At 42.1% G+C, this 22,722-nt stretch overlaps 1 protein-coding gene across 1 annotated transcript in view; it reads left to right on the top strand.

Annotated features, from left to right (window-relative positions):
• Positions 1 to 6,551: 6,551 nt before the first annotated feature.
• The window catches only part of mical2b (microtubule associated monooxygenase, calponin and LIM domain containing 2b), a 59,661-nt gene continuing 43,490 nt past the window's right edge, over positions 6,552 to 22,722 (top strand). The window contains exon 1 of the mRNA XM_070830284.1: positions 6,552 to 6,716. The gene's annotated coding sequence lies outside the window, so the exon portion shown is untranslated. The remainder of the gene's footprint in view (positions 6,717 to 22,722) is intronic.

The raw sequence follows: 22,722 nt of genomic DNA, 5'->3' as shown, positions 1-22,722 counted from the left end.
GTAAGGGTTTCTCCCCACAGTTGATGGTCTCATATATGGCTTTGTAGGCCTCCCTGCGCTTTGGAGACACTGAAAACCAGTTCTAAGTACTCCACACTACGGGGGATGGTTTCATTGGAAGCATGGCTTACAGCAAGCTGCAGAGTGACACACACAGTGAATAAGAACGAGATCTTTGAGGCCATACTCCTCCTTCAGCACTTTATGGACCCATTGTTAATCCCCGTCATGACGGAGGCACTGTCAGTCCCTATCCCCAGGAGTGTCCCTCTATGGTAGTTGGGAAAAAATCTTAGGAGTGTTTTTATGTCTTAAAATAAACTAAATAAACAAGAAATTTTATAAATTTTGTATCTTTTGGAAGTTTTGGGGGTTCATTGCCTGTAGGCAACATAGAACATTTTATTTTTCAATTTGAACATCATTTATTTCATTGACGTGTAAAATATTCAGTTGCTTCAACAGGTTACAATACATGCCATTTTAAATGTAAAAGCATTATAAAAGGAACTCTTAATGGGTTTCTTGTCTGAATGTTGCCTGTAGACAACATTGTACCATTGTGGAACAATGTAATTGAAATTAATGTCTCGAAGAGTCCAAGCGTAATTCTTTGAACTTTGCACGAACTATCGAACTTATCAAAACAAAGATCATAACCATTTGCAAAACAAGAAGCTGGTGTCAAATTCCAGTGTTTGATCATCACTGCTTCATTTCAATGCATGTTTCCTGTCAGTCTCCTGTGTCTTTCCTGACATGCGTTGCCATCATTTGTGGTGATGATGCATATTGAAGCATATTGATGCATATTGAATAATGATGCATAGTGAAGATGAATTTGTTAAGTCATCTTCACTAGTTTCCATTATTTAATTAGCAAATAAATTGCATTAAACTATCAAGGTTTACTCACCTATTAGTGTGAATATATTTTTTCCCAGATGGAAAAGGGCCGGGAAAGTTTCAAAGCTGTTTCCTTTGAAAAAGTCTGCAAAAAACGGTTTCAATATGGCCTCTGGAAAGTCATGTGACAAATTAAAGCATTGTTATTTGTTCCCTATAGTCTTCCCTCTTTTTTAAAAGTATTGTATTATTCAAAGGGATGGATGCATTGTGAAGATGTGACGGGCCAAAAATGGGTGTGTTGCCTGAGCAACACGGTACCATAGAGGGTTAAGGCAACACTTCTCCAGGAAAGCCACAACAGCTCCAACTCAACAAGCCCCAGAAATGTTGAGACAATTTTGTGTTTGGTGTCATTAAAGTACCTTATCACAACCCCCAGGTACCTAGAAACACTTCCATCTGTGGACTCATCGAGGAGGAGGCTTGAAACGCTGGTCACCCACATGTGCGACCAACTTTTTTAGAAAGTATGGTGCTAGAACACACAACACAACAACTACAACACATGAATCATTTCCATGCACTTTGTCCTGTGCATTTTGAAGCCAGTAGCAGTTGTGGAGTCTGAGAAAGCAGCTTTACATGTTTCCGCAATGTGATCGCATGCCAGAATGGCTTAGCATGGCATAGTTTATATGCTTTAAACCAGGGGTGTCCAATCTTTTTTCACTGAGGGCCACACACAGAAAAACATACAAAGGGCTGGGCTATATTGCTAACTTTAATCCACTAGAGGTGATGTACATCGCCTTTGTATTTATTTTTTTACCTGCAACATTTTGTACATTTTTATTTTTATTTTGCTTATTTATTTGTTTGTGTTCATGGTGGTGGTCACTTTACTATTGTAGCACCAGAATTTCCCTCGGGTATCAATAAAGTATTTCTATCTATCTATCTCTTCAAAACTGGTCGATTTCTGACCCCAGCACCAGCATCAGCATCAGCATCAGCATCAGCATCAGCATCAGCATCAGCACCAGCATCAGCATCAGCATCAGAGAGGGAAGCTTGAAATAGTCTGTGCTAGAGCCCTGGTGCTCGAATTAACAGCCTTTTTTTACGGCGGACACCGTAGATTCCTTTGCGCTGGCCTGTCCCAGCTGGAGCTCCATCCGTCGTACCTCCACACAGCTCGTCCCATGTAACTCCCATCATGTCAACTGCACCTGGCACAGCTTCAAAAACATCCTCACCCGTCCTGGTGCTCTTTAGACTGCTAACATCAAGCAGCTCCTCCGTAATGCAAAAGTGATCGTCATTAGTTATTAGCTGTGCTCTCATCGCACACCGCATCTGAAACATTCTACACTCACTTGCTCTCTTACGTTTCCTTAATTCTGCCACTTTGGGTCACCTGTAGCAACTTTCTTCTTCGATTACTGATTTTATAGAGAAGCTGCCTCGTTCAAGACAGTTACTCCACCTAGTGGTGAGACTGAGAAGTACAACACAGTCCAGCGCAAGTTGGCACGTGTGGGCCATGTTACAATACATTTTTAGAATTTCCTATAATAATAGGATACCAAATAAAAAAGAAAAAGTATAATATTGGACCTTTTATATAACAGTTTGTATAGAACTAATGCCTTTTTTATTTCAGTTATTTAATCAATTAGACACTTGTGAATTAGACTTATTATTGAACCTCAAAATCATCTATGAACAATCAAAAGATTTCAAATATTAATGTTATTGGTTCGTAGATTATTGACAGGACATTAATTTAATTTGCCTTTGGAAAACAAACATATAGAATTACAGCATAAAGATGATATGAAGTGACCTAACCTTTTTTTTTACTAGGTGTTTCTTTGCGTGGGCAACAGGCCGTCATGTAGCCAGTCAACAGACAGTGGACCATTTAGAGTTCACACGCTGACGCTCTGGTCTACAGTACAGCCCAGTCTCACAGGAGCCCATGACATAGTCACAAAGTTTAATTTCCCTTTTTTCACGTCGCTCAAACTCATGTAGTTCAATTGGATTATCTTTTGTGTGGGCATCACTTGGGAGCACAGAAGCTGTCTTTTCATTTTATATTAGTATTTCGATTTTAACTGCTCAACATTTAATCACAATCTCATTTATTTCTGTATTTTATCAGTTCACATCAGTCTGCTGGCGGTCCAGAGGAAGTGGATGTGGCCTCCAGGTCTGAAAAGTGAAACTCCTAATGATTAAAGTAAATGTGTAAACTAAACTAAACTAATGAGTTTTTGCTCTCAATCTCTAATTCATAAATCAGTTTGTTGTCCCATTCTGAGGAAAATAGAACATGAAGCAGAGTACGCTTTAGGGCGGAGTTACTTTGTCACTAACCAATCAGAGGCATCATTTCTGGCTCCAAAAAAGACAAGATGGCGATGGCCAGGAAACCAACATGGCAGCACCCACAAAGCCAAACTTGAGGCTTCAAAACAGCAGTTCACAAACCAATGGGTGATGTGACGGTGGCTACGTCCACTTCTTATTCAGCCATTGGATTTGTCTCTGTATAGAAAGTCTTTTTAGAAAAACATTTTATAGTTTTATATAGTTTATAGTTTATTTTTATAGTTATTTTACAGCTCATTTGTTTGTCTGTCCAGGTTACAGGTACAAATTCTCTTCATCATGAACTGTAGCTCTGAAAGTAATTATGCTCTATGTATGGGAAAAGATAAAATATAAGAATAAATACAGAAAAACAAACTGCATAGAAGTCTTAATACAGTAGGTAGCACCAGGTCAGCTGTGAGCTACCCCAAGCACAAAGATACATATCTTTAAAAGAAATGAATTGAATTACATTGTAATTTGTTGCCACTCCCCTGCCGTAGCTCTGGATGATCCAGAACTCACTGTCACTTGGCAAATATAATATTTTGGCCTCCGTTTGACCCTGTGGTCCTTCCTGGTGCCGTAGCGGTGATCCACCACCTGAGGGCAGAGCAGGACAAAACATCTGAGGGGAACAAGCAGAACAGGAAAGCTGAGAAAGAGAACGGAGAAAGTAAAAGCAGGATAAAAATGAAAGCCAAGTACGTTGTATGTGTGTTCAGATACACACATATCTGCTACCTGGATGTCTCGTTGTCTGAGTGGACCCCATTCAAACATAGAGCTGCAGTAGTCCATAGAGTGCACTTTGTGGCTCAAACTATAAACTGTTGTGCGATTGGTGATGTTAGTAAGCCTTTTATAAAGGCTCATGCAGCTGTAAATGTTAGAAACTCTAATTACAAAACCCATATTTCCTCCCATATGAGGTGGTTACCAGCCTACCAAATGCTAATCATTTTAGGTTGCTCCCTGCTATATTGCAGGCTCTGAAGCCTCACTCACTCACTCCCTGTATATTTGAGACAAACACATACTCCACATACGGTGTCAAGTGTGTCTTGTAGCGCCTCTCTCTCTCTCTTTCCTCTCACAACATGTGTGCACTTTTCTTCTGGCTTCAGATGACAGCTGTCACAGAGCAATAAAAGCTTCAGCCTCCACACAGCTGGTGTGGTAAGAAGTGTGTGTGTGTGTGTGTGTGTGTGTGTGTGGTGGTGGTGGTGGTGGTGGTGGTGGGGGGGGGGGGGGGGGGGGGTATTTTAAAGGGACAAGGATGCATTAGAAAGTGTGTGTCAGTGCTTATTCTGGACATGTTCACACCCATGCTGAGGCTCCTTCCACGGCACTACTGAGCACCACACACACTTAGTTTAAGTCCTACTGGGACTGTTTCCATAAAGGTGAAATCACAGAGAGCACAGCCATAAAGAATGATGAGGCCACGAAAGAGCAAAGTAAGGAGTCCTTTACTCCAAAATCATTTGAAACATTTCCTGAGGTTAATCGAATACTTCATTTATAATAATGTGACACAATATGAACGCGTGTCGGAAAAGCTGGTTTTTCTATGGTTGCCCTCCACATGGTCCGCAGGAAGGTCAGAGGTCAGCCAAGGAGCCGGTGGGATCAGTTCGTTGGCCGTTGCTGGTTCTGGGATGGTACTGGGCCGCCACCGTGAGACCTTCAGGTCTCTGGACTCACTCCTCCGGCGTCTGTCCAACTGTTTCTGCCAATCTGGAAAAATCCAAACGAAGCAAATGCACAAGAATGAAAGCACAGAGCCGTCGCGGTTGTCTGGGATGGATCTCAGTGAGGTGAGGTGCTTATTGAAAATTTTGCATGAATTATTAAGTTATTAACAGATCTAGAATTCCACCACTGTGAAAACAACATGTGGCTGATGGATCCAGTGACAAAGTCATGCATTTATTTATGAAAGTCCTGATTAAATACAGACATACTAGCTGTTAGATTTGTTGTGGCTTTAACTATTCTGAAGATACTTGCTGTGCAGTTTGTCAGAGGGGATTGTAACAGATACATGTGCTGCTACTGTCCAGGCTCACTGCTGATTACTGAGGTCCTGGTGGACACATGATACTGACACAGTCTGAGCTCTTCCTGTGCTCTGTGGCTTCAACGCTGACAGAGGAAAACACACTTGACGGTCGAAATTTACATCAACTCAAGTTCATCGCTCTGACTGGATGTCTGGGAGCGCAGCCTTTTCAAACCCTGCACCGGCTGCGACAAGCTGGCCACAGGCGGATAAGGCAGCACTGGACATGGGGCAAATGCACTTTCAAAATAAAAGCCAATCTGAAACTCTCTCACCTCTCAGGTGTGATTGCTGTTCCCATGCAGAGTAATGTATTATAGTTGTCATTATTTACGTGGTCAAAGTTACAGAATGAAGATGAAACAACATAGCTTCGGCGTAATGACAGTAGGCCATTAGGAGGAACTTAATGTGCACGAGGTCCTCATATTATTAGTACACATTTAGCAAACTCTACAGGCAGTAATGCACCACAGTTGGTTGCAGATATGAAACTTTTTCTGTGTGAGAATTTAGGCTTGCACTGAAAACGAGACAACAATCCTTTGCAAATATTGTAAAAGTAAAAGCTTTCTTATGCTGTCGTGAATATCAGAACTGGCTGCATAATGTAGAACATTCTCACAAAGTTTCCTACAATCTGAGGCTGCGGTGTGATGGCCAGCCCTCTCTTTTAATCAGCCAAGACTATGTCTGAGAACCTTTAGTGTGTGTTCTAGTGTGTTGCTTGTTAGTTCTGAATAACTACAGGCGCTGCATGTTTACAATTTTACAATTTTCCCTTTACAGAGAGAAAACCCAGGTGTCCTGTTTCAGCCTCTGGGACAGATAGAACATTGACATTCTCTGTTAAATTAGCAGCTTGAAATTTTGAGCCACAGACTGTGACCAAAATAATAATAATAATAATAAATCAACCATTTCTTCTATTATACTCAATCAATCAATCAATCTTTATTTATATAGCGCCAATTCACAACAGCGTTATCTCATGATGCTTTACATGAAGAGCAGGTCTAGACCAAACTCTTTAATTAGAGAGAGACCAACGATTCAGGAATTCCCACATGAGCAAGCATCAATATTGTATTATATATATGTATTATACCACTTCCCTTGTCGTTAAAGAGAGCTTTATTCTTGAAAACCACTAACCGGAAGGTGGCCCTCTGTGCTGCAGGCGGACTTGACGCTGCTCTACAACAGCGGCAGCGTCAGTGGCCTCACGGCAGCTGTCATGAGCGGAGCGCAGCGCCGACGTTAAGGTGTCGGGCTACCTGTGAGGACACTTTGGGGCTCCCGCTGCCGACACGCTGAGGATCGAAGGTGGAGGAGCCCAGCAGGAACACGCCGCTTCTGGACCAGGACCCCCCCCCCCCCCCCCCCCCGGTGAGAGGAGCCGACAGCCGCACTCCCTCTGAGCGTGAGTGCCCGACTGAGCGCCTACCGGGAATGTGATTTTGCAGTGGTTCTTGTGTGACATCCAGCCCACGCTGCTGGGGAATGACTTCTTGTGCTCCGTGTGTGTGTCAGTGCTGCTGCTGAATTATTCACCAGCGGCTGTAACTTTAGAGACGCTGAAGGTGCAACAGGTGACGTGGGCAGGCCCCAAACAAAGCTTCAGTGGTTCACTGGAGCTCTCTGAGTTTATCCTCGATGAAAATTAGGCAAACTGCAGGTATGAACCCACTACCATCACTAGACTGGATATTCACCAGGTGGACTGTGGATGGATTTAACCTCAAACACTTCACTGTCAGGTAACATCCACTCTCTTTAGTCCTGTGGTTACCAACCGAGGGGGGGTCCTTGTTTCCCTGGGCTGACCTCTGCAGATGCCGGGACACATGGAAAAAGTATACAGGAGATTTACTAATTTGACTAAATACAAATTACAGATGTACAGTGCTTAACAAATGTATCAGACCACCTGTCATAAAAACGAGAAAACACAAATATTTTGGAAATCTGTCAAAAACTTGTTTCAAATTAAACATTGTATTATTATTTATTAGGCAAATAACAAAGTGGAACAACTAAATAGTCCTTATTCACATATTTTAACCAGAAATCTTAATATTTAGTTTGACCTCCTTTGATTGTTTTCATGGACTTTTCGACCGTCTCTTTTGTTATTGAGCTCCAAATAGTTCCTAGCTGTTCCCAGAGACTTGCTTTGGATTAAATTTGTGTGTGATCTATTTTTTAATTCAATAAATCCCAGATCTGTTCGATAGGATTCAAGCCTGGACTTTAACTTGGCCAGTCCATCAGTTCCACCACTCCAGATTCCTTTTACATCATTTCAGATACATCATTTTGATTAAAGAGCTTACACATACTGGTGGGTTAACCATTACAGACATTAAAAAAATATATTGGTAATCAGCAATACTGTTAATTTAGGGCAGGGGAGGCAAACACCTTCCACTGGGTGGTGGTCTAATAAATTTGTTAAGCACTGTATATATCCTGAACAATGTTGTGTTTGAGTCCAAACAGCTAAAACAAATGGTTACCAACAGTAAGGGATAAGTGGCTGAAATAGAATCCAGTTGAAAATCAGTTTGAGTGAACACATTTGGCTGTGGAGGTGCATCAGAACCGCTGCAGAGGCAGAAAGAAGGTCATCAGAGAGGGGATTAAGTTGTAGAGGAAGCCTTCAATAGCAGCACAGTCTCTTCCCTCTGGAGCGTTGGAACCTTTGCAGTTTTCTACAGTGATATAAGTGTGACCGTCCTCTCACCTTCCAGCTGATTCCTGAGTGCAGCAGGTGGCCTCACGTCCTCCGAGACCTGAAATCCAGTCAGGCGAGAAGGCTCGTCTCATCTTAGAACCCACAGTTGTTGTGGGCTGATGTTTCAGTAGCAGGATAAACTTTCACTCAATTTGCACTTGAGTCATATAGTGGATTAGTCTTCATTACAACTGGATCCGCATCCAGACCTAATGAGGTCCCTCTTTTTTTTGAAGAGGCAGTGGCAGGCGGTGCAGAAGTCAGGACATCAGGCTGCTGATTCTGTTTTTAAGGAGAGAGACACTCAGTTAATGTGTTTTATGGCTCTGCTCATGTGCTGCACATGGATCAGGGGTTTGAGGTAAATGAGCATTAGGAAGAGCAATTGTTGGAAGTAGCTTATAGTTGCTGAATGTGAGTGTTGGTTAGAAGCAGCTTGGTCAGCATAAAGGGCTGACGGGTCAGAGGTCCAGGTCCTGGACAAATCCTGGTTAAAGGGTGGTTATTAAACCAGAGTAGCTGCAGGTAAAAGGCACGTGTGCTGACTGAACTTTGCCCAGCGCCAACCTTAAGTGGTTTTCTAGCAGCAGGTTCTATCTGCTGATCCCACAGATGCTGTCTGCTGTCTGCCTGGAAAGACAAAATACTTTCCCGGGGGGGGAAAAACTGTTTTCAGCGTCCACAGGCTGTGCAGCTGACTTAAGGGTGCACTGTGGGCTGTTCTTCTAAACAAAGTTTGCACTACTCACAAAACACATTGTCTGCATCCTTGGGCTCCAACAAAGGTGTTGAGTGCATTTCCTTTTTCATGAAACATGTAAAGTATTCAGTGTCCTGCATTGTTTCCATCCACGGCTGATCTCTCTGTGCTGCTGCCAGTTTGCCTTTGATAATGGTCGTAAACAATTGAATATTTCACTTCATTTCACGTAAACAGATAGTGATGACAGTAGGGATTCTAGCCACAGAAATGCTACACAGCTTTTACTTTGAAAGAGAAACAGGAAGTGTCTTTTAAAAAATCTATACATATATTTTTTCCACGTATGTGACATATTCTACAGGTGTGGACTGTGAAGCTCTCTGGATGAGCTGCTCACAGACTGTGTGGCTGCTCTAACCCGTTAACTTGGATGCCAACAGATTGTGTTGGGTGGTCAGTGTGTCCCCGGTGCAAGTCATTAGTGAGCAGTAAATTGGGATTTCAGACACTTACCAACCGCCATCATCATTTCGTGCCATCGCAACAGATGTAGAGACCGTCTAGTGTGGAGCATTGCATTGTGGGATTGTTAGCAGACAGTAGTGTTCATGTGATTGGCCCTGCTTTTGTCCACAGTTTGTATCTCCTCATTTAGTTTTTATGTTTGTGGCCTCGATAGACACTCTTTGTGTTGGCAAATCCCAAGTGAGCTAAATATTGTAACCTTTGTTTATGTTTTTTTTTCCCCATTCATGTTTAATGTTATGCTGCCAAACGCTGAGATGTTAATCTCTGACCATTTCATGTTGGTGTGTTCTACTTGTCTGTACCATGATCCCTGTGGGAGGGGGGGGGGGCAGGCCGTTGCACAAGCTGTCACTTCCTGGAATGAGCGGTTGACTTATAAGGGGGTGTCACTGCATATATCAGACCAAGGGGGGAGAAGCAGCGAGACAAAAATACACCAGGGAGGGTGTCACTGTCACTGGCCGAGCAGTGAGCTGCTGTCAGATGAGAAACTTTTCCAACTACAACCAAAACTTGAGTTGTAGGTTGATTGAAAAGGTTCTTTGAAGAAAAGGTCAGTAGATAGTTTGGGACCATCCAGTTCTTCTACTATGTACAGGCTCTGATTATGATATTTATGATGCAGTACACTCCATATTTAAGTAAAAGAATATAGCCTGCAGAGTGTATGCTGAAATCTGCATTAATCTGTATTGATATTAACGTTGCATCAAACCGACTGTAATATGGAAGCACGTACAGCGATGGTGAAGACAATTATCAGCCAACTCTGCAGCTCTCTGGAGCCTTTGAGACTCTCGCGGTTCCACTTTGGTTTAATAGCCAGCACCAAACAGCAGTCACAGTTGGCAACGAGCTGACATGTAGTGGCTACAGAGCCAGGCGTTTTCTCAGGTGGAGGTGGAGAACAAAATAATAAAATAATTGCCTTTTTGGTCTTCAGTTTTCGAGCAAACTGCACTACTTTATCTACTATTTGAAGCTACTAACTTTGAAATATGTTTGATTGTTGCCACGAGCAACAGATTATATTGGTATCGCTCCCTCTTGCATAAACTGGCCAGCCATCTGCTGCGTTTTAGGAGTCTAGCAGGTTTAACTTTGTGTTGAAATGCTCCTCCTTTCCATCCAACTTCAAGGGTTTAGGGTCTGTATGTTAAAGTCGCAGTCTGGAAATATTAAGAACTTAACATGCTGTGCAACAGCAGTCCAAGGGTCTAATGCTTATTGGCCTATAAAATCCAATACCTCTAGAGAACACATGGGCCCAAATCCCCCTCAATAAGATGGGGTCTTAAGTTTAATCCAAACCAACATAAAGTCTGGAGAGTCTTGCATTGCAAGGCTGTAGCACAACCATCCATGAGGACTGGGCTGGTAAGACAGCTGTGCATTCAGTAAAGGTTTTGTACAATTGTTCAATACCGTATCAACCAAATCTGAACATTATAATAAGCCTTTACTGCAGAGCTTGTTGTATATTAGGCTCATGCAAACAAGTAGTTGGCTGCTAGATTCAGGACACACTTAGATTAAACGTGTGTCATCCAATTGATGCACTCTGTAGACAAACTGTATGGGATATCATTTCACAGTCGTAGGCCTAATCCAGCCCCAAACCTGCACAGTGTGTGCTTTTAACACTGTGGGGATTAAGGGTTTGATTCAGGGCTGTACCAATTAAAACCTATATCAGTACAAGCAAACATATGGTGTGTATTATTCAAGCCAAGCTACTGTAGTCTGTGTTGTGAGAGGGCAGAGTGATGTCTGACTCATATTCTCACTCATTCACTCTTATTAAGTTCCTGAAATCCACGTTTTAGACTTATACTTTATACTATATAAGAACTTGGATTTGATACATAGATTTAAGGTGGAATGGAGAAAATGTAGCACTGGGGAAATAAAGCAATGTTATAATTTACTTAGTCTAAGTAGAATTGTATTGTGGCAATAAGATGATAAAATTGATGATTTTAAGTAAATTCTAATTGAAACTGTGGCACGAGTTGTTGAAGCGCTTGTTTTTACATTTTTTCGTCTGATGTTTTGCAAATCAGTGGAACACAGTTAGTTCACTGCTCTGAACATCAATTAGTCTCCCTATATGTAATGTTGCATACATTCCTCAGCTGTTCTAATTCTGTTTTTCCTTATTTTCCACGGGTATGTCCACTGGTAGGGTTCGATTTTATAGTCGTTTTCAACTGATTTGTTCCCGTCAGTCAGTCTAAAAATACACTGTAGCAGTTACTGTACACTTAGAATACAGTTAGATATTTAGGATCAAATCTGAGTCAAGTCTCAAAAAGACTAAGGAGCTCACTGTGTACTTCAGGAAGACCAAAGTGGTACACGCACCCTCATCCATATCAGCAGGACAGAGGCTGAGTGTGTCGCCAGCTTTAAGTTCCCGGGTGACCACATCAAAACCTAAATCCCAGTCAAGAAGTCTCACCGTCGTCTGTTCTGCCTAAGGAGACTGAGGAAGGTCCGTCGGTCTCCTCCGATTCTGAGGAACTTCTACTGCTGCACCATCGAGAACATCCTTACCAGCTGCACCACAGTATGGTATGACTACCCAGAATGCTCTGCAGAGGGTGATGAAAACTGCCCAGCGCACCGATTCCTCACTGCACGCCATCGAGGCTCTCTGGTGCAAGTGATATATGCGGAAGGTTCGCAGCATCGCCAGGAACGTATGTACATGCACATATCTTGTGGGTCGTGTTCTCACTGCCATTTCCAGCTACTTTAAGGAACCTTTTTGTCAATACCAACAATTGATGTCATTGCAAAACATTTAGTGACGCTACTGATGTCAGCAGTGCTGGTGAAGCCCTTGTTACTAAACCTTTCCTTTTACAGTCATATTGGTGTTTGCCAGATGTTTGGCCACTCCCACATGCTTTGGTGCAACCTTTGCACCAAAGGTAAGAATCATCACTGTGCCCTTATTAGTAAAACTGTATTCAAAGAGGAAGACCAGGTGTGATAAGGAAAACCTTAAAAGGAATCTTTAACCCCAAGTCAGACGTTTGCCCAGCTGCTGAACACAGACGCTGTTATCTCTCCCCTTATATATCTGTTGATTTCAAACGGCTGTGAAAACCGCATCAAGAGTTCTGGGAGATGGTATCATTCTTCACCTCGTGGTATGTACGAACAGTGGTGTCTTTTACACAGAGGCTGTTTGGAGCCCACTGGTGCTTGTTTCTTCTGGGCACCCATGCATTACTGGAATTTCTTCAAAGACCAAAGGAAAGATTAATATTTGGAGGTAGAGGTTGAGTTTTACTTGATTTTTTTTTTTTTTTCCTTCTTTCTCTCAGATTTAACTGAATATTTTCTACGGTATATTGTTAGTGTAGCAAGTTTCAGTGTGTTTGTATGAAATTTCTTGGAAGAGGTCAGAGAAAACGGCACCAGACACCCACCACAAGCAGTTTTGGGGTGGATCTTTAGACTGTTTGAGGTTTGATAAAAAATCTACAATGCCTAAAAGATAATCTTGTCTCTACTAAGTCGATGCTTTTTAAAGAACTGCGTATCACTTCCCCATTACTTTCCTGTGCTGTGATGACTTTAGCATTGTCTCTGTGTGATTTACTCAGCTTTGTTGTTTCAGTACTTAACTGAATTTGAAGTCAGTTGATGTCAGAGCCAGATTTTTAGTCTTACCACGACTCTGCTTTTCATACGTGTTGTGAATCTATTGGGATTTCCATGCATTTGAATTTTTGGCTGGTGGGTTTGGATTGTTCTCTGATATTTACATCTGATTAACCAAACTAGAGGCAAGTCTGTCTTCCCTTTTCCTCCTTCGCTCCTCTTACGAACCACCTTTAGACCAGCATGCACTGTATGAGCTCACACATGAGGCTAACAGTATGTTCCAGTCACAGCTGATTTCTAGTGCTTTGTCAATCCCACCGATGCCAGAAGAGAACAAGTCTTAACCCTGCTTGTAAGTTGAATGTAAAACATGAACTGCGTCAAGCTGAGAATAGGATATGACTGTACTTTATCCCCAGAGAAGTTTTGTCATAAAGCTCAGCTGTTCCCTTATGGCTTTGTTTTATGCCGCCTTTGTGTTCAGTACTGTTTTCATTCTGACGGGCCTTGTGCAGAACTCTTGTGCAGTTTTGGTGAGTTATGTTTGCCTGAACTAGTCGGCCAAAAACACACACATTTAACACAAAGGGTGCTTTACTTGAAGGAAATTGTTATTTGTACATGGCCTTTAGATGACGTACTTGCGCATTAACTCATCACCAAGTGGAGTCGTGCAGTAAGACGGCAAACAGTCGGTGACCAAAGTCATAAAACTCAGCTGTCCCCTTAAGACTTCTTACATCAAAGTGTGGTTTGGCTGAAGAGCTCAAACATTGCAGCCTGCTCTCAGGTGCTGATCAGACCACAGTGGAACCTGTTTACAGTGTGTTTGTTTAAGACTTGTTCTTCTCGCTCTGGTCATTTCTGAACTGGTTGTGACATATGAACATCATCATAGGAGTAAAAATAATTTGTGAACCAGATGCAGATGGGCTTTCAATGTCACAATAAAAAATATATATCTGTATAATACTGACCTTTTTTGATCATACTTTACATATATACTGTCAGGAAAACATTTGCATGTATGGCTCTCTTCTGTACTTTTACATTAATGAGCCACCCCTCTGTACTGTGGTCTCCCACCAGGGGATAGAAACATGGAGCTGATGAGTGGTTTGTTCCCTCCTACGGACCCTTATCTCTGGGTTAAGTATGGGCGTGTTGCTCTCAGCTGTAGTCCAGTCTGATGTGGCTTCCAGATATTCACGCAGAAGCTTCCTCCCTCCGGAAACGCTGTTTGCAGTGTGAGCAGTTAGTGACTTTTTTAAACTCAGTTGCTTTTAAGGATTTTATCCACAAAGGAAAGAATGGGAGAAAGAAAACCTCTTGTGAATTGGTCACCTCCAGCACAAAATGTTGAATTGTTTACAATAAGGTTTTTATCATATGGAAGAAGGCTACATTTTTTAGAAAATGTTTGTGTGCTGGACGATAAACTTTTTCAGTTAAAACATTTGAACTAGCTGAAATACTGAAACGGCTGAAGTTGTAGTGGAAGTGGCAGAAAGTACAGTGAAAGCACCGAGTGAAGCTGATAAAAGGAAAAAAAGTTTAAATATCATTGTGATGTGCGCACTGACAGCAGTCTAAAGTTAGTCGAAGTGTAAGATTTGAAGTTATTTCATGATTTAACAATATAGTCAGCATGGCTAGTGTTGTGTACCGAACTTGGTACTTCAGGGTAACCACCAAATTCCGGCGGTGCTGCTGAGTACTGATTCACGTTAAATCAATCGGTGCCAAATTGTGATACTTCAGAGAGCGCATCAAGGTGAGACAGTAGGCTAGAGCACATGTTGGAGAGTCGCTAATGTGGCTACACTGACCAGAACTTGATGCAGACAACTGCTGCTTTATCCTGTGTGATGTGTAAGATGCTCCGAATAAGTAACAATGTTAAGATTGAGAAGTTTGGACTGATCAGCATTACATTTATGTCATTACAGAGAGAGTAAGGAACCGCTGTGCACTGGTACCTAATTCCTGGTACCAGTTGAAATGTAAACTGACCCTAAATATGCGTCATCGGTGTTGAGTGGTGAATTATTGTCATTGTTAGAATGAACTACATGTGTTGTTGGTACAGCAGTAATCAAAACTGCAAATGCAGGATGCTGACTGAGTCATGGGGGGGAAGTAGGAACATTTGCTTCTCTGGTGAAACTATTGTCAGAGTTGAGTTCAGGGGCATGTGAGCAGGAGAGGTTTGTCTTAAACTTTCCACCCTCTTATATTATTGACCTCTGAAACCAAACCTGCAGGACTGAACACTTTTTCATCCACATGTGTTTTTCATGTTCATTTTGTATCTGACGGTGAGTGCTGCATGTTTAGGGCTTTACTTCACTGATAAGTCCAGATTGGAGGAGTCATAATGGATGGAAACAGATGATGTCATTTGACTCTCAGTCCAAATTAAATATTACAAAATATGATGTTTTTTTTTTTCTTCTAAAGCAAATGACATATTCATTATTTGATCATTTGGACACATTTTGTGTGACTTCTTGAAAAAAAAAAAAAAACCATTCATGAGCAGATAGTGTTCCTCATTCACTTCAAAACCAAACTTCTCAGGATCTCATGGTCATTGTGTCCAGATCCTGCTGCCGCCGCCACTCAGGCTCTTCTGTGGTGTGTTTCTGAGATGGAGGCAACACATCCACACCTCAGCCCTCTGACATTCCAGCTGTTCATATTTCCTGTTTTTGGAGCAAATCACTGCTGCTGGAGCTAATCAGCATCCCGTTCAGGAGCACGTCGTCTCCTGGCCAAGTCTGTACTCTCTGTGGTGAGATTTAAATTCCATGGATTTCAAAACTGAAGAATGTGCAACAGTGTTCACTGAAACAGCTCTCTGCACACACTGTCTTCCTCTCCTGTCTGTTTTTCTCCCTCTCTTGGCATCTAGTCTGTCTGGGCAGGAACATGTTGACTCAGCTTTGATCCTTCTCTCAGACATTAACACACACACACACACACACAGGCCACTAACTTTACACAACTAAGGTTCTGTTATGTTGTAAGTGATTATCTCCTCAAGTGAAATCTTGTGACCTCTAACAGAGGGCCTTAATGTGAATCTTTCTGCACTGTTTTTATGGAAGAATTTCAAAACATAACAATGTACATCATAACACTGTTTGTGTTATGGCTCTTTATGACCGTGAGGAGAAAAACACCTTATCTGCCTCTTAGGGTTGTAAAAATCCACAGACAGTTCAATGTCGTGTCCCCAACCCAGCAAGGCTCTTCTCCTACCCACCCACCTTTTATACCATGGTCTTGGGTTAACACTTGATTCTTAACACTTGATTCCGCCGCAGGACGTACACCGCCCCTCTGAACTTACTGGTGTATCACAAGAGATCATCTCACATCCCACATTCATCTCACTTAGTCAGGCTTGCACAACATTAGCTTTCTGGCTAACAGCTGAGCCACAGGGTTCTATGAGCTGAGCACACTACAAGTATCTCCTGTTGCCAAGGCGTATCTAAGGCTCATAAAGGAATTTCAGATTGTGTTCAGGTCCTGCTCCTTGAAAACCTGCCGTTCACCTCTACTATTGCTGAACTGTGTGTGGGAAAAGCCAGGAGCTGTTAAGCTCGGCAGTCACTGGAAGTCACGGCAGCCTTTACGATGTGTGGGTGAAATGTATTTAACCAACCAGTTTTGTCCATTTTTGATTTTATTTCTATTAAAACAGGATGGCTGTGTCTTCAAAAACAGTAGTGACATTAATTGTACAAGCGCAGATAAGGGTGCACACTCTTAGACAGTCTTGGACCTTCCATGAAGGCATTGGTATTGTGCTGGTATTCACCATTCACCAAGCATCCTGACCCTCCTCACCCCCTCACACTGAATGACAGGGTGAAAATTTGGCCCAATTCTAACTTTTGTTGAGGTTCAAGTTGGGCTTAGTGAGTACAGCATCCACCCACTATTACGAATGTGAATTCTGGATAAAGACTGTCATGATCAGTTATGCCTTACTTTCCTGTATCATTGCCACATGGATGTAAACTGGCGTGAGTGCATCCCTAAACAGTTGAAGTGTTCACACAGGTGGACTGCAGCAGCTCATACTCCTTTTGAAACGCACGCACCTGTCAGTGTAGGAATGTGACGAGGAAAATAGTTTTCGAGATGCTCTGCCGGTCTTGCTGCTCTTCACAAAATAACAAGTGAAAACCAAAAGATCATTTTATTATTTGAAATATTTCTTGTTATAAGCAGGGGAACAGTCCAGACTCTTGCAGTGCTGCATTCCTGTCTCATATTGTGTTGATGGAACAGATTATGGTTCATCCAAAGGTTGTGGCATAAGCCACTTCCCTGAAGTTAAAAGCCACTGTAGATTGTTCTGACTGTTGACCACTGAGACCATCTCAGAGGTGAATGTAATATACACCCTGTATTGTCTTGTTGACGCTGCCCTCTGGAGACAAATAAGATAACAGATAACACCTTTTTAATGGAAAGGAAACACTGACTGGATGCATGTGTAGTAAAATGAGCTCATTTCTTTGTCTGTAGCCCAGTGACACATATTTCCTGCTCTACTTGTCACCTGTACGCTCCAGCTCAGACGACAGGTAACCTGATTCCATACTGTGTCATGTTATAAACATTACCCTCAGCCTGTCGACACATTTTGTCTTCATGTGAACTAGTTGTGTTGGTGGGAATAATGACAGTGGCACAAAGGTTTGCCTAAGAAACGGCTTTGTTATATTAGGAATGGTTCATTCATGTAGAGTCACTACAAAGATCAACAGGAAATTAATCAGCAACATTATTGTTAATTGATTACTTATTTTACATAATTTATGAAGCAAAAATGTCAAACATTTGTTGGTTCCATCTCTTCTACTGTGAGGATATGTTGCTTTTCTCTGTTTTTGCGTCAGTGTAAATTGAATCCATTTGGGTTCATGACCGCTGCTCCGACAATACAAGATATTTTAAGATATCACGTTTGGCTCCAGTGACACTCTCTGGATGAGTATTAAGGTCACTTATTTGTCATTTTACAACACAGGGTGGCCCACCGAAATGGCCCCTTCATGCTACACACACGCAGAACATTAGATGAATGCAGGATACAGTACATGTACACGTAAACACCCAGGAAATAATTCTGTAGTGTGTTTTGTGAATTTGCATCTTGGGGGATGTAAACAGCAGCAACAGTATAGCGCTGATAATATGGTCTTTATCTTCATGTCAAAAGTTCCATATCTGGGAGATATATCCACTTTGATAAAGATATCCGCACAACACTTTCTGATTTCCTGTTTCCGTCCCATTTGGTCTGTTTGTTCCTGTGACCCAGGTGAGCTGGGTTACTTTGACTTCCTTCCCTCCCCTCCCCGGGGGCGGTCGCTCCTTCTACGGTGGCAGCTGCTCTGGCTGGTCTGACTGGGCGTTTGGAAAATGTCTTGGGTAGCAATCATCTCAAGCTGCGCTGCTCTAAATCTAAAGGCTGAGCTTCCTTTTCCAGTGCTGTCATCACAAAGTTGTGTTTCAGCAATTAAGGCAAAAAGCAGTTTAAAACTAAATGTAAGAATGTTAAGTTTGAAGGAGACTACCGGCCGCCGTCACCATAGCAATAATAATAAGGTATAAAGATATGATACCTTCTCGTGGACATCTTTGGGAAGGTAAGGGAGATGAGACATTGCTGTCTTTAGCATGGGCACAGTCACACTTAGAGGCATATACAGCTTTCAGTAAGAGGGACTGCAGACAGGCTGTCCCAGCCCACTAATTGTGAAGCCGTACATTTTTTTTCCTTTACAAATTCAGTTCTAGTATTGGAATGGCTAACGTTGGTGTTGGAGCCATTTATCAAGTTGTTTACCTTTGTACTTTTTGCTGTAATACTGGGGGGTCAATTACCTGCATTCCTGCATTTATACAGGAAGGGGTAATATACAGAATTTTTTTTGCCATCTGTAGGTAGCGTAGCGGTGTCTTGAATTGGGCCAAACTACCAAACTGTGTGACTGGATATGCTTTATGTGGATGTAATGAACAGTGTAATGGTTCCAGTGTCTTATTGGAAAGCCACTATAACCGGCTTAGCTATTAAAATAGATTTCACTGTAGATATTCCTCCTGCTAGAGAATCTGAACAATAATTCTCTGCACGCAAGTGGACACAGATTGAAGTGACAAGTTTCATTTCATCAGGGGTGTGGTCATACATGCAACATGATTTGTTTGATCAAGATTTGATGGCCCCTTCAAAATAGTTACAGCTGAAAAAAAAAAAAAAATCCAGCACTAGCTTTTGGCCAGCGACGCCTGGTTTATTTATTAATGAATTTTTGTCCACTTGTGTCTTCCCCATCAACCATCACTTCACTTCCTGTCTTAACGTTTCTGCATCACACTGGAGACAAATCTGTAATGGGGGGGGGGGGGGCACACTGACACTTGACATTAATATCTACAGAGACAGCATCCTTAACATGCATATACGTGCTGTCAGCTGCCTGTTACTTTTGAAAGGTTCTTGTATTGCAGGTGACACCACCATTATGGACACATGAACCTACTAAAAAAAGATCACTTGATTAACAAGTCACCCGTTCAGTGTTCAGAAATAGATGCACATTATATGAATGTTCAGTGTTAATAGGTGTGTATGAGTGACATCTATGTATAGTGCTGTGTATGGTACTGTGGAGTCACGACCAGGAAGCTGTAACTTTCATAATAAGATGTTGTGTAATCACTTATTGGGTCATTACAGTCATGGAGGCTCTAATAAGACTGAGAATTCACAATTATTAAGCAGAATTATAGTAAACACACAGCATTGTCAGCATTGTTTTTATATATATATATATTCCAGCTGAAGAGTCAGCGATGGAAGCAGATGAAATGTCAGGTGGCTAGTAACCAATAAAAGAAGCTACACTGCCAGTTGAACGGTAAACAGTGAACCAGGTGAGATTTCAGTTGAAGTTGAAACACCTGAGATGGCTGAAACAAATGTGTGCACTTTAGATATTTGAACTGTCAGTTGTCAGTTGAACTGTCAGAGAACAAAATCGTTGAAGTGTCAGTTGATATGTGGATGCTGTAATGTCACTGGATGAATAAGACCTGATGAACTGGAAATGTTCAATGTAAAATAATACAAGCAATTACATTTCAGTTTAAGATGGTACATACAAGAGTGCAAACACACACACATTTGGAAAGAGAAGGAGATACCAAGTTAACCACTTCCTGTACCAGCACTCCCAGAATGCACAGCTTCCACATGTGGTTACATACAGTACAGCTGCCAAAGGCCGTGATGTTTCCCATAGCCTTCTAACTCTGTGCATCAGTGCACACTTCATTCTATTTTTCTCTTGACCCAGTGGGTCAGTGGGAGTTGTAGTATAGCATGTCTGGTCCTCGGAGCCAGACACAAGTAGGGCAGTCGGTCTCTGAGCTGATATCAGGATGTTATTTCCAAACAAATTCCTTGAATTTCCTTTCCAGTGTCCCATAGTTCCCCGGGCATTAGAGATATGGATGAGATCCAAAAGGATGAATAATCTGGGACAAGTATTTAGGGCCTACTTTTCTGAGGCAGTCTTTAGTAGATGGTCATACTCCACTGGCCAAACACATTGATTTACTAATATTTTCACTGAAGCAGATACGATCATAATTAAAGCAGGTTTTGTTTTTAATCCGTTGCCGAGGAAACCAGGACCGAAGCTTTGGAAAATTTGTATCTGGGCAGGACATGAAAAAGCAGAAAATGACTATGGGTTACAAGTTAGTGTGTGTGTGTGTGTGTGTGTGTAAGGGAATTTGTCTGGAGGGGGTAATTGTAATTGAGAAGCTACTGTCTGCTGCCAAACTGTTAGGTAGCAGCGATCTGAGACCCCCTCTGGGCCACTCAAGGACTTAAAGGGAAAGTGTGTGTGTGTGTGTGTGTGTGTGTGTGTGTGTGTGTGTGTGTGTGTGTGTGTGTGTGTGTGTGTGTGTGTGTGTGTGTGTGTGTGTGTGTGTGTGTGTGTGTGTGTGTGTGTGTGTGTGTGTGTGTGTGCGCGCGTGCGTGTGTGTGTGTGTGCGCGTGCGTGCGGTGGGATATGTGATTGGCACAAACTAAGGGGCTGGCTAGCCATGTGTCGTCCTTGTTGCCCCTTGCCATGACGCACACTTGACTGCATACAGAGTACATCCGCAGGTTTTCAGGTGATTTTGTTTCAGGGCTGTTGGGTACTGCGTTTGTGTCTGTGTGCGATGCATGTGTTTAAGTTGGTGTATGTGCAGACCCTTATCTGTGTGTGTGTGTGTGTGTGAAACTGTATCCTTCTCCCAGCCCCTCTAGGATAGCAGCTTCCATGGCTGTAATAGTGAGAATAATGCAGAGAGGCTTCCAGCGATCAGGATCTGATACTCAACTTTAACAGAGATGTTATCCACGACACGCTTGGCAGCAGCTTCTAATAACTTGAGAGTCTGTTGTTGGGTAGAGTTTGGTATAAAGATTGAATCCTGTGGTTAATATTAGGCAAAGAATTTTATTCAGACTGAAAAAACTGCATTTTCAAAGAATGTGTTTGATCACTTATACTGACAATTGTCTTCAAATGTGAACTGTTGTGTGCAGCTGCAGTTTAAGTTGAAACTTCTGCAACTGATGAAATGCCCGTTGTATCTGGAGCACCGAAAAGGTTTGAGGTGCCTCTTGAGAGTGTAAGAACCAAAGATGGTTGAAATCAGTTGAAGTGAAGCATAATTCCTGAAAGGACTTCAGGATTTTACTCTCAAGGTTTAAGACCTGAGGGCAGTTGGATCATCAGGTTGTCTGCTAACACTGAAAGTCCCACTGTTGTAAAGTTGTAAAGAGCTGAAAGCTAATGAACTTTCACCTTACGCCATGAAAGCAGTCAAAATGCCAGTCGACGAGCAAGCACTAAAAGCTGCTAAACTACCTGTGGAAGTCAAAGGAAAGTTGTTGTGCTGTCATTTAAAATGTAAGAGATAAAGGTTATGAAAAACGGCAGTTAATTTGTCATGAAAAAAAGCACCCGATGTCTCAGTTGGGATGCCAGAGATGGCTGAAGTACATGTTAGTTGGTATGTAAGCAGGGACATTGTAGAAAATAGTTGGTCAGATGTGTGGACGCTCAAAGCAGTCGATATGTCCTCTGAAGTGCAGGATGTAATGTTGGTGACTTATAACTGATAAAAGCAATTCAGTTTCAGTTGAAGACTTAACGAGTTTAAGAGTGTGCATCCGAAAGTGAATGAAAAAATGTATTCTCATGAGATGTTTTCACAGGAACAGCAGGGTCACGAAGGTGATTAATCCAGCAGCCAACCAGCTAGTCAGTCAGTCCATTCAGGACATGGATGCTGCTCCTGTAACCTTGAACGACTCAGTTTACATTTGTGAGCAACTAAATAACCCTCACCTAAAATTAGAAGCCCAGAGAGACAGCACTTTCTTTCCTGCATCTTCAAGAAGGAAATTCTGGTGGGCAGGCAGGTGACTCTGTAAGCATGTACACATTGCTGAGGGAAATTTCGGGGGACAGCTGGACAAAGTGAGAAGAACGTTCAACGAAGAAAACTGATCATCATCTTTTCACAGTGATGAACGTCTTGGTTTGACTGCTTCTGCTCAGTTTCATTCAGAGCTGCTTGCCCGTCCAGTAAGTTGAAATATGAACATACTTTCTACTCATTTTTTTGAAAGGAGCTGCTGTCCCCTGTCTTTATGTAGCTTTACAGTGAGACTCGGCTCATTATTTCAATATTTGGCCCACAATATTACCACTTTCGTTCACTCTCAACACTTATTATAGTGTTATT

Source organism: Pempheris klunzingeri, chromosome 5 (genome assembly GCF_042242105.1).
Source record: "Pempheris klunzingeri isolate RE-2024b chromosome 5, fPemKlu1.hap1, whole genome shotgun sequence".
In the NCBI taxonomy this organism is placed as follows: Eukaryota; Metazoa; Chordata; class Actinopteri; order Acropomatiformes; family Pempheridae; genus Pempheris; species Pempheris klunzingeri.
This window is presented reverse-complemented; position numbering and strand designations above follow the sequence as displayed.